Consider the following 11,201-nt stretch of genomic DNA (forward strand, 5'->3'; position numbering starts at 1 on the left):
TTCATTATCAATTTTCAATGTTTCTCAGCGCGGTGGCCAATCCCGTCCGCCGTGGTTTGAAGCAGAATTTTCTCACTTCTCACAACTAAAGAGTTGCTGAACATAATAATTGACCACGCCACAAATTAGTCTATTAACTTATGCTTCATATTCTACATCCAAACTTTCCTTCTTCTGGAGACCAGACATCATCATCACCACCATCGGCCTATCTTTAATAAGGTGAAAGGTTGGGCCAGTTGGTTTTGTATCGTGTGGTTATAGCAGCTCCAACTCAAAAGTACGCACGAAGAAAGAGAGATGCGGGGACAAGCGTGTCCACTGGACGTTCACTGAAGAACGACGGGCTTTCCCCTGCGATCTCCAATCCCCCTTGTCTTGCACTGATTCCAACCTTCCGCCTGCGAATTTCCTAACTTCATAACCCCACGTAATATTCTGCCCTCCACGACTGTGCTTTCTTTCACTTGGCACCACTTTTGTAACTCTGGTGGTCCACCGGTTATCCGCCCTGCGCAGTACGTTGCCTAACAAGCTCCATGTATTTTCTCTTAACGTCAACTTCGCCTACTTGCACGCAAAAAGTCGCAAGATATCTGTATTTCAAGTGCCTTCAATTGCCGATTACGTAAACTGGACCCCACGCTACGGCTACAACTGCCATCTAGCCTTTCCCGCGGCGACACAACTTTCCTGTGCCGTTTGTGGCTGGGAGTGGCGTTCACGTACGCATACTCCTACCGTATGGGAATGGCCGAGAGCCCGATGTGCGACTCCTGTGGGTGCGAGGAAACCATAGAACACCTACTGTGTACCTGCCCTCGCTACGATGACAACGTGTCTCTCTGCGGGCGACTTTACGCCGACTGGACTCAAGACCGTTCATCGAGTCAAATATACTCGGACCGTGGCCATGCCGGTCACTGGCACGAAAAGCGTTTCTTGCACTAGTGCAATACTTGAAGTGCACCTGCTTAAGAGACCGTTTATAGTGTCCCTCCCACACGCACTCAGTGATTACTCTCTCCCTTTTTCCTCTTTGTATTCCCCTTTTCCTCAGCCCCAGTATAGGGTATAGCTCACAAACGGAACTCTAACTTGTTTTTTATGCCAAAACACCCTGACCAGGTAACGTTCGTTTTTAGCCTCAGTGCAGAATGTCCGTATTTAGCTTCTGAAAGCAAGACATATGTTACTACCTATACATTGTGAGATGCAATATGCGATACACTGCAACACGAGTCCTAGTGCGGAGTTGTCTATGAAGGTCGAAAGCAGCCGAGCATCGTACATACATGTACCAGTATAGCAAGGGCGCGAACAAGTGTTTGCACCTTTCGGAGGCCCGATACGCACAAGCACCTCCCTTTTTTAAACCTTAGGCTCGCTTCAAAGGCTCTTTGTTTGAAAAAAAAATCTGATGCGGCTCACTGGGAAGGCCGGACGTTGGCAAGCACCGTGCAACGACTTCGGCGGTTTCGTCGCCGAAATCCTTGAGGCCGGTCAAAATAAGGTAATCGGCACCGTGCATCCGTTTGTCTTCAACGAAACACCCCGATTCGACGCCACCAACGAGAAACGCGTGAACGTCACCGACCGAAAGAGTCGCCGTGAACCTGGATGTCGTAGCCATCTTTGTTTATTTGTACAGTGTTGCCAGCACAAGTAACTGATTCTGGAGTTGCCAATGGCACCAAGAAATGTTTGTTGTTTTCTTATGCCCAAAGGTTGTCCTCAAGGCACAATTGAGGGCTCTGTATTTAAACATATACTTCTATGTTATCCTAATGAAGTATTAGGCAGATCAGTGTATTTCTCATTGCATCTGGCGTTCAGTATTGTGGCCAACAATAACTCCAGCCTTTGTTTTTGTCGGGAGCTTTCTCTACAAAAAAAATCGAGACGCGCGAAGACGCTTTTGAAGTCCGTGATGATCATAATTGCGTACTGGCCCTGTGCTTCAAGCGCGAAATCAAAATGGCCAGCCGTGCCGGTTCCACTTATGTGTTTTGTGTTCTTTCGTCTCGTTTTACTATCCTCAATAGATTCGCACCGGCTATGCTGTGGTGCGATCCCCATCTGAGAGGGGCAATTTTGTCTTTCATTCTATTTACCAATAAAACCCCCTTCATTTTGCCGAACACATTCAAATCAAGTCCCAAATATTTGAACCGAATAAACTAACTTACCTTTCTCTTCAGTGTGTCTTTTAACATCTTCCATAAAACACGTGGTGTATGCATTACCCGCGAAGCGCGGAGCAATAAAAATGCTCATACATGTAAGAACAGCAAAGGAAACATCGCCGCTAATGATTTAGTTAAGCAGTGCACATGAGAGAACACGATCACGTGACCGTGAATGATGAGGGCATACGCAGAGCCTGTGAATTTGCTCATCCTTCATGCTTCCGTAACCACGTTTTACCGAAGGCGCTGCCAAATTACATCAAACATCACCGACTATTCCATCAGTAACTGTTGCCAATGGCGATACCAAGCTTGCTTGGCAAAAGGCGCGCTGAAAAAAGAGCCGTCGCCGTCTGAACGAATTACAGCAGCGAGGTTTGTGAAAACGCCAAGCTGAAAAAATGAAACTGGCAGATAGGCTTGCTCGTTTACCTTCCATACCGATAAATGCGTGCTGTAATAGTCCCGTCATTTCGTTTTCGCTCTCGTCTTGTCGCACGCACCTGTTGTGATCGTGACGATTCTTTTTTTCGTGCTGACGTTTCACATAAGTCGCACTACGAACGAGGGAACAGCCTCGTCACCTTTTATTTCTGTCAATTTTTTAAACAAAGCGGTATAATGCGACACCGAGCCTCGATTTCCAACGTCATACTTGAGTTGCGTCATGCACGTGCACACGCTTCTGTCATTGTATAAACTTTCATGTCGGATAGCGCGCACACTCGTTCCAAAGTGTTACTGCTGGTGATGTTCTTCAGAAATGCAAAGGGGTTGAACTGAGTGAAGGTAGTAAGTTACGGTTGGGAATCGGCGAATTGGCGCTCGCACATTTCGCCGAGTGGTGGTGTAGTATAGTAGTAGTAGTAATAGTACTAGTGACAGTAAGTAGCAGTATTAGTAGAGCAATGGACACGAACCATCTCAGTGGTGCGCAAGAAATGTGTTTCTGTATCTGATTTTGGTTTCGAGGGCAACATTACAGACTTTGTCAAGGAACCCTTATGCCCGGCACTGAGTAAGCTGTTCGCGCAGGTTGATTTCGGCGGCTACAGTGTTCGATTTCTCTGGAACGATTTCAGTGAAATGTGCCACCATTGTCTGGCTAACTTCGTCACGAACAAGCTAAAGAAAGTTAAAAACGCCTTTGATGACTCGGGGCATCATTTACCTCAAACTCGGGATAAAAAATACTAAAGAAGCAGCGGCAGTCCGAAAGCTGAGAGAGATGCAAGACAGCCTCACGCACGGAGTCCACACCGCAGTCCACAACTTTACTTATTTATTTATTTATTTATTTATTTATTTATTTATTTATTTATTTATTTATTTATTTCAAATACCCTCATGGCCTTGCGGGCATTATTGAGAGGAGTGGAACAAGTCATACAATAACACAGATAACAAAAAATGGAAATACATTCATGGGTTACAGCATTACATATCATTGCATTATAGTATAGCATTGCATACATAGCATTAAATAGCTCACTACACTGAGTTTTGCAGATTTCACAGATTTACAGATTTCAGCAATTGTGCACATCCATGGAAAGCTAAAAAAACGAAAAAAGAAAACAAGAACTAACAAGGCAAACTAGAAATCGGCAACACAGAGTTCATGATGGACCACGAAACGAAGGGCACACATGTCTTGAACAAGAAATTCAGACACTTAACTTATTCTTAAAATGCTCGAGATCGTCGGCGACTGCCACATCTGCTGGCAAGTGATTCCACTCGGATGACCTAGTTGGAATGAAAGAATTTAAGCGAGCTCATGCTTTACCCCACGCATGAGGAACCGAATTTTCTTTTCCTCAGGCATATCCTGGTGGGCGTGGCGGAACAGGCGCGTCATCTCCTCAGCGAAGATCTCAATGTTCTCGTTGGGTAGTTGTAGTCGTGCTTCTAGCCTACCTTCGGCCCTTTTCTTGCGCACAGCGCTCGTAAAGGTCCACAGAAAGCTGCCACGAAAGAGGTCCGATGTTGTCAGGGTCGACTCCCGGTTCCCAAACCACGTCCTGGCGGCGTATTCTAAGGCGAAGTATACATATCGCAGCTTTTCGTCGGAGTCCCAGTTGTTGAAAGTAGTGAGTCGTTCGTAGATCTACAGCCAGGATTCCAGATCTTCAGTCGCTGATCCATGGCAGGTTGGTGGGTCGCGAGGTTGTTGCAGGAGAATGCAGGAACGCTTGGGCAGCCATTTGGGCTGTCTTGGTCGTGATCTTCTTGGTCGTCTTAGGTAGACGTCCGTGCTCCGGGGGAAGCTGTTGCAGTCTGCGGCTTGTTTGATGATCCGGGAGGACGTTGGTGCTGTCTTTGCGGTCCGATTTTGGATCACAGCTTGTCGGGGGCGCCCGGTACATAAACGAACTAGTACCTCCACCAGATGTCACAGGTAGTGACGGTCGAGTACACAGCAACAAAACTGTGATGGCGAAACTAATTTTATTGGGCGAACCTGTGCCCAGAAAAACAAGATACACTCCAAGCTCAACGAAAGCGGCGAACACAGTCGGCGATCATCGAAAATCTGATGAGCGGGTCAAGCCTGTCAGTTTTTATACATGAGTCATCGAAGGTTCCAGAGTAATCGCTCGTGCCCGCGTGTCTTCCAGAAAGTTCTACGCAATTCGCGTAGCACAATATGTTAGGCTGCTCAGCACGAGGTTGCGGCATCGAATCCCGGCCATGGCGGCCGCATTTAAATTTCGATGGGGGCGATATGCGAAAACACCCGTGTACTTAGATTTAGGTGCACGTTAAAGAACCCCAGGTGGTCGAAATTTCCGGAGTCCTCCACTACGGCGTGCCTCATAATCAGAAAGTGATTTTGGCACGTTAAACCCCATAATTTAATTTGTTTTCACAAGCAATCAGATTACACAAGCTTGGGTGACAACAGACAGCAGAATGAACAACCGATAACATTTGAGAAACTTCCGATACATGCTGGCGCGTCCCGCGCTGAGCGATAACATTTACTAGATTTATTAATAGTAGATGCACACACTTGCACAATTGTAGGAATGAAAAGAAAAGCACCGTTTGTGTTGTCCTTTTATTTCCTGTGTCCGTGTATTTGCTAATCTTGAAGTTGATTTAATTGTTCAAGTTGAAGGTTCCAGTCAATTTAGATAGTTAGCTTCCGATGTAAACTCCCACAGTTTAACTTTTGCTGCACAGTGCCCCAGCGTGGGTGGGGCCTAAGTCATGGCGGCCATGGCTTGTCTGGCTCTGTCATCGCTTCCAGCACATACAAATGGCAAACCACTTTCGAGGTTCGTGCGAATTTCTGAAAGGATCGGAACCACCCCTGGGCCGTTGATGTGACCGCCACCTACTTAGATGGTGGCGTTCGCAAGCCGTCGCGTTCAACTGCCTTATGTGTAGAACACGTTTTCTGTTGTGATATAAACAAAAGCTTTGGCATCGTGCGTCAGCCGCGTGAACTTTGCTTTCAACGATAGAGAGCGCATGTGATGTTCCCTATCTTCGCCTTATCTGTGGTTGTCTCGGCACTGAAAGTAAGGCTGTTATTTGCTTTTGGCTTTGCTGGTTTTCCTTTGTACTCTGAGATCTCTCCTGCTACGCGACCTTATCGTCACTCTGCCTATCCTTGCTTAGAAATGTTTGCTCCTGAGAGCAGTGTCGGTTCTGCGTTTAACTGTAATGAGATATATAGCGTTATTGCCTCGCTAGTTTTTTTGCTGGCTAAAATATAAATGAAATGTTCGGTCACTTGTGTAGCATTCTAAAATCAAGTCTTGGTGTGACGAGGTGCAGCTGTATTTACCAAGCTTCTTTCACATCTCCCTGGTCCTTAGCTTCTTTAAGGGGTACTAGCGTAATACATTGGTCGATTAATTATTTAGAGAAAGTTCCGTAAGAGGAAGGTCCTGGACCTGTAAACCCCAGAAAAAAAAGAGCGACAGACCTTAGAGCGCCGTAAATAATTCATGTTAATAGGTATTTTACAGCCAGCTTCGGTTTCGTTCCCCTGGAGGATACTGTGTCGTGACGTCATGACGCGGTATGTGGTCACGTGGAAGCACGACATTTCGACGTTTTCGCACTCGCTCCGGATCGTCGCTTGGTCGCCTAGTATGCTGCTGCTCGTTGTGAGGGGCGATGTTGCAGCATAGCGGACGACCGACCGAGCCGCAACGAATGTGAAAACTTCGCAGTGACCACGGGACCACATACCGCGTCATGACGTCACGACGCAGCGTTCTTGACGGTAACAAAATCGAAGCTGGCTGCAGAACACCTATTAAAATGGATTATTTACAGCGCTCTCAGGCTTGTCGCTCTTTTTTCTGGGGTTTACAGGTCCAGGACCTTCCTTTTAAAGCAGAAATAAAGACTCGAAATAACTGTATCCGAGCCATTTCCATGACCCCCCCCCTCTGTCTCTCTCTCTCTCTCTCTCACTCTCACGCCGCATTCTCAGTTCGCTTCTGCTTGACATCATATCAAATAAAAATCTTTATTCACGTTCTGAATACATCAGTGAGCATCTTGAAGGGGCAGCGCAAGACGACTAAGACAAAAAAAATGCAGGAAAGACACAGGGAAGCACAGAATTCACAAATAACTTTATCAGGTGGCTATGGTGTTGGGTTGCTGAGCACGAGGTCGCGGGATCAAATCCCGGCCACGGCGGCCGCATTTCGATGGGCGCGATATGCGAAAACACCCGTGTACTTAGTTTCAGGTGCACGTTAAAGAACTCCAGGTGGTCGAAATTTCTTGAGTCCTCCACTACAGCGTGCCTCATAATCAGAAAGTAGCCTTGGCACATAAAACCCTATAATTATTTTTTTTAAACTTCATTAGCAAGCGTACGCCAGCTCAAGTACTACCATCTATAGCCAGTGCTGTCCAGAGTTCAGCGGCCCCCTGCGTTCTTCCTGGTTTTTCGTCTTGCGCTCCCCTTCAAGATGTTCAACCAGTACCAACTTGCCCAAATGTGGATTCTTGTACACAAAATCATTGAGCTCGATGTCCACGGGCCTGAGCGCACTGCATTGGTAGCGCCGATGTTTAGCCCCACAACTTCTCTTGGCCATGTATGAACCGAACGCTTCGGGGGTGCAGCTTTTGCACATGCAGTCGTACGCAATGTAGTCCGGGCTATTATCTCCAGTGTCGGTTTCCATTTTTCAGATCTTTCGTACCTCCTTTGCTTTAGTGAACACAGAGACGACTAACTCGGCGTGTATTTTGGAAGCTTACCGTTGTTCATACTCCGACGATATGTATCGATTTCCTAACAGCGAGAAACGCAGCTTGCTTCCGAGCCAAGAAGCGTTCCGATGACCTCGCTTAGGACCTTACACCGTGGTTAGGACTCGGATGCGTAACCGCGGCGCCGGCACCGTTCGAGCCGGCACAACATGCCGGCTCGCTCATGCTTTTGCACATGCGAACGTTTGTCATTTTCATATGCGCTTGCTTGGTTTCCACGTAGACACTGTAAATACTTGTTCTGTGAGCTTCAGAAATCTTTTATTGCTGAAGTTGCTCATCAGTCTCTCAACGAAGCTGGCAAGCGGGAGAGAAAGCGACCGACGAACACAAGCCAAAGTCGCCATCTAGCCTTTCTGGACTACGTAAAACATGCGACGTTCTCGCGCATGTGAAAACTCGGAATGGCAAACTAAAAATACAAAACAAATGGACATCAGTAGCTGACTGATCAACCTTGCGTATCCTTTAAAATATGTTCTATAAAAAATAAAAATATATTGTTTTCTATTTGCCACGTAAGAAAACGTGAACAAAACTGCGGCACTATACTTCCAGCAGCGATGCAACAGGCCCGCTTCGGTGCCAGAGCCTTTGCTTCATAGCGTAGAAGAGTTGTCCGCAACATTCCAAATGCTACCTGCATTTTTTTCTAATTTTACTACCACACATAATTTTCTGCCGTCCCCAACTGCGCTTACCTCCCCCCCCCCCCCCCCAAGGCACCCATTCTGTAATTCCAATGGTTCGTCGGTTATCTGCCCTACGCGTTACATGGCCTGCCCAGCTTCATTTCTTTCACTTAATGCCAACAAGAATGTCGGCTATCCCCGTGTGATTTCTGATCCACAACACTCCCTTCCTGTCTCTTAACGTTACGCATAACTCTTTTCGTTCCATCGCTCCTTGCGCGGTCCTTAACTTGCTTTCAAGCTTCTTTGTTAACCTCCAAGTTCCTGCCCCATAAGTCAAGCACCGGCAGAGTGCAATGATTGTGAACTTTTTTTTTTTCAGCTATAGTGGTAAGCGTTCGGTCTTGATTTGGTAATGCTTGCCGTACGCTCTCCAACCCATCTTTAAAATTCTGTAAAATTTCTTCTCATGATCAGAATACCCTGTGAGTAATTGACCTAGACAGACGTATTCCTGCACAGGCTCTAAAGGATGACTGCTGATTATGACTTCTTTGGCTATTGAACATTATCTTTGTCTTCCTCAAAATAATCTTCAACCCTACTCTTACACTTCCTCGGTTAAGGTCCGCGGTCAGTTGTTGCAATCCATCCCCAGTGTTGCTGAACAAGACAATGTCATCTGCAAAGCGAAGGCTGTTGAGATATTCGCCGTTGGTCCTTACCCTTATTCCTTTCCAGTCAAACAGCTTGACTACTTCGTAATAGTGTGCAGTGAATAGCCTTGAAAAGATTGTTTCCCTGTGTTTGACCGCTTTCCTGATAAGTATTTTCCGACTTGCGGAAAGCAAGGTAACTGTGGAGTCTTTATATATTTGCCATGATTGTCACGTATGCTTCCTATGCTCCTTGATTATGCAACGCCTCCACGACTACTGACATCTCTACTGAATCAAAGCCATTTATCCATGAAAGCCATACAGAGAGGTTGGTTTTACTCCACAGATTTCTCATTTACATGACTGACATGGACATTATCCTTACAGGGCAGTGTCCGCATAAATGATCGACAACTGGTTCCACATGCCGCTTGTGCAGGTTCCTAATTATTTCACGCATTTATAACGATAATGCATTGAATGGCAACGGGTGCGACAAAAAAAATCAGATGCGGACAAGTCCAGAATGCCCAGTAGGCGTTGTTTCATTTCCAGGTTTGCCCGAGATTTTGACGCTGGCTTAATTCCGGTTCGCAAAACGGACAGTTGAGATTACGTCACGCTTAGAAGCCGACTACAGAATGACGGCCAAGCTGCACTGCCATGTACTTGCGCGCAACTGTGCTTTCCGTTTTTTTCTTGTTTGTGTGTGTGTGTGCTTCAGTGTATTCAGAGGGAATGTATCGATGCCTTCCTTCCCTTTTCCTAATCATCATTCCACGCTTTCTTCCTTTCCTCATCCAGGGCTAGAGTGCACATACTCAGGCATTTTGTCTCTTTTATGCTGTAGTCGGAGTGCAATCGGTGGGGCTCTGGAACCGGGTGGCACTATAATGTGCCTCGATGCGCGCAGAATACTATTAGGGCATCTTACAGGACCCCACGAGTGTTATTTCAGAGCAACACTGCCCCGCCCTCTATTCTTGAAGTTCGTACAACCCCATGCAGTGTGCTTATTGACAGGTGTACTTATTTATCCTTTTTTCCAGGGACTGCATCTCACCCGCTAACAAACTAATGTTATGGCTCAGCGCAAGACACGGCGTTATTATTTTGAGCTTTGAATGTCACTTCCCTTTAGGGGCACGAGTTTGCCCACTAACGAGTTAGTTTCGTCATTTAGTTTTTTTATACTGTGTTCTTGACCGTCACTACCACGTGACAATCGTAAATTGGTGCTAGATTCGACAGAAGACATCTTACTTCTTTTCGCAACAAGTGCCTAAAACTTCCGGCGCAAACAGGTCACGATAGATGTCAACGTTATTGCGATCGGCATTGAAGCAAGTGACGCAGCGACACGCCGTTTTGCGAACGCCGCCGATGAGGTTATGAGGCGTGTGTGCCGCCGGGCTCCTTTCTCGCGCTTCCCGCTGGACACGCTGCACCATCTAGCGGTGCCGCCACAAAGTCCGCGTGTGGCACACGTATGAATACATATTCAGACGAGGTAGTCGAAATATATATGGCGTGGATTCAATTATGCCAATCCGCGGATAAATTTTAACGCATGTTCTTTGTTGTTTTATTGAAGAGCGCCACATTCCCAGTAACCCAAGTTGGCGTCAAAGAGCTTCATGTGACCACAAGTCACATACCCAGTGAGCCAGCTGGCGTGAAAGAATTGCATGTAAGGGTGGCACGTACCAACTTTCGCATAGCCTCTCTTGTTTTGTCTCCCAAATATTGACTCATACTCACTACGGTGGATTGGCTAAGAAGCAGGTGGTTTCAAGTTATGTTTATTAGAATTGAAACGAAAACTAAATTTGCATAATACAGCGTGGGATAAAGAAATAAAGAAGGTAGCAAAATAGTGTTAAAATTTTACGATAAAATAAGTTAACATAAGGGAGTGAAGCAATAGGAATCAATGGTAATTTTGGAAATACCGTAAAGCACTCTTTTTGTGTCTCTAAAAAAATTGTACACTGCAAGAAAAGCATCCCTGTGATTGAATCCCGGTGAAGTCGCCCCAAAAGAAAGAATGGTTCGTGAGGTTGGCGATAACCCAAGTTGTCGGAATAAAATTTCTAATAGTTTTCTTTGTCTTAATCATCGGCAGCACGCGGGAATATTGGCGATAAGATTTTTCAATCGCTTTGACATCGTTTTCCATTAAAGCCAAAAGTTCATAGGCTCCTATTTAGATGGTGCTCTGTAGGCCTGCATGCTGACATGTCTAAAGTTGTTTGCAAAGTAAAAAAAAATTCCTTTGTACAACGTATGGCAACACACAAAAAATATTGCAGTACTGGCGAAATAAACGCACGTCACTTCGCAAAGACACCCGTTCCGACTTCAACGAATAAATAACTGCGTCCAAGTTCAGTAATCGTTTAGTACCTACAATACTCATAATTGACCCATATCTAATAGAGGCATAGCAGCCGGTGCGCAAGATAGTA

The 11,201-nt window shown here is 46.0% G+C and overlaps 1 protein-coding gene across 2 annotated transcripts in view; it reads left to right on the forward strand.

Moving 5' to 3' along the window:
• Positions 1-11,201, forward strand: part of LOC135911256 (lysosomal proton-coupled steroid conjugate and bile acid symporter SLC46A3-like) — a 99,440-nt gene that overhangs the window by 16,478 nt on the left and 71,761 nt on the right. The window lies entirely within an intron of this gene.

This window comes from Dermacentor albipictus, chromosome 9 (genome assembly GCF_038994185.2).
Source record: "Dermacentor albipictus isolate Rhodes 1998 colony chromosome 9, USDA_Dalb.pri_finalv2, whole genome shotgun sequence".
Classification (NCBI taxonomy): domain Eukaryota; kingdom Metazoa; phylum Arthropoda; class Arachnida; order Ixodida; family Ixodidae; genus Dermacentor; species Dermacentor albipictus.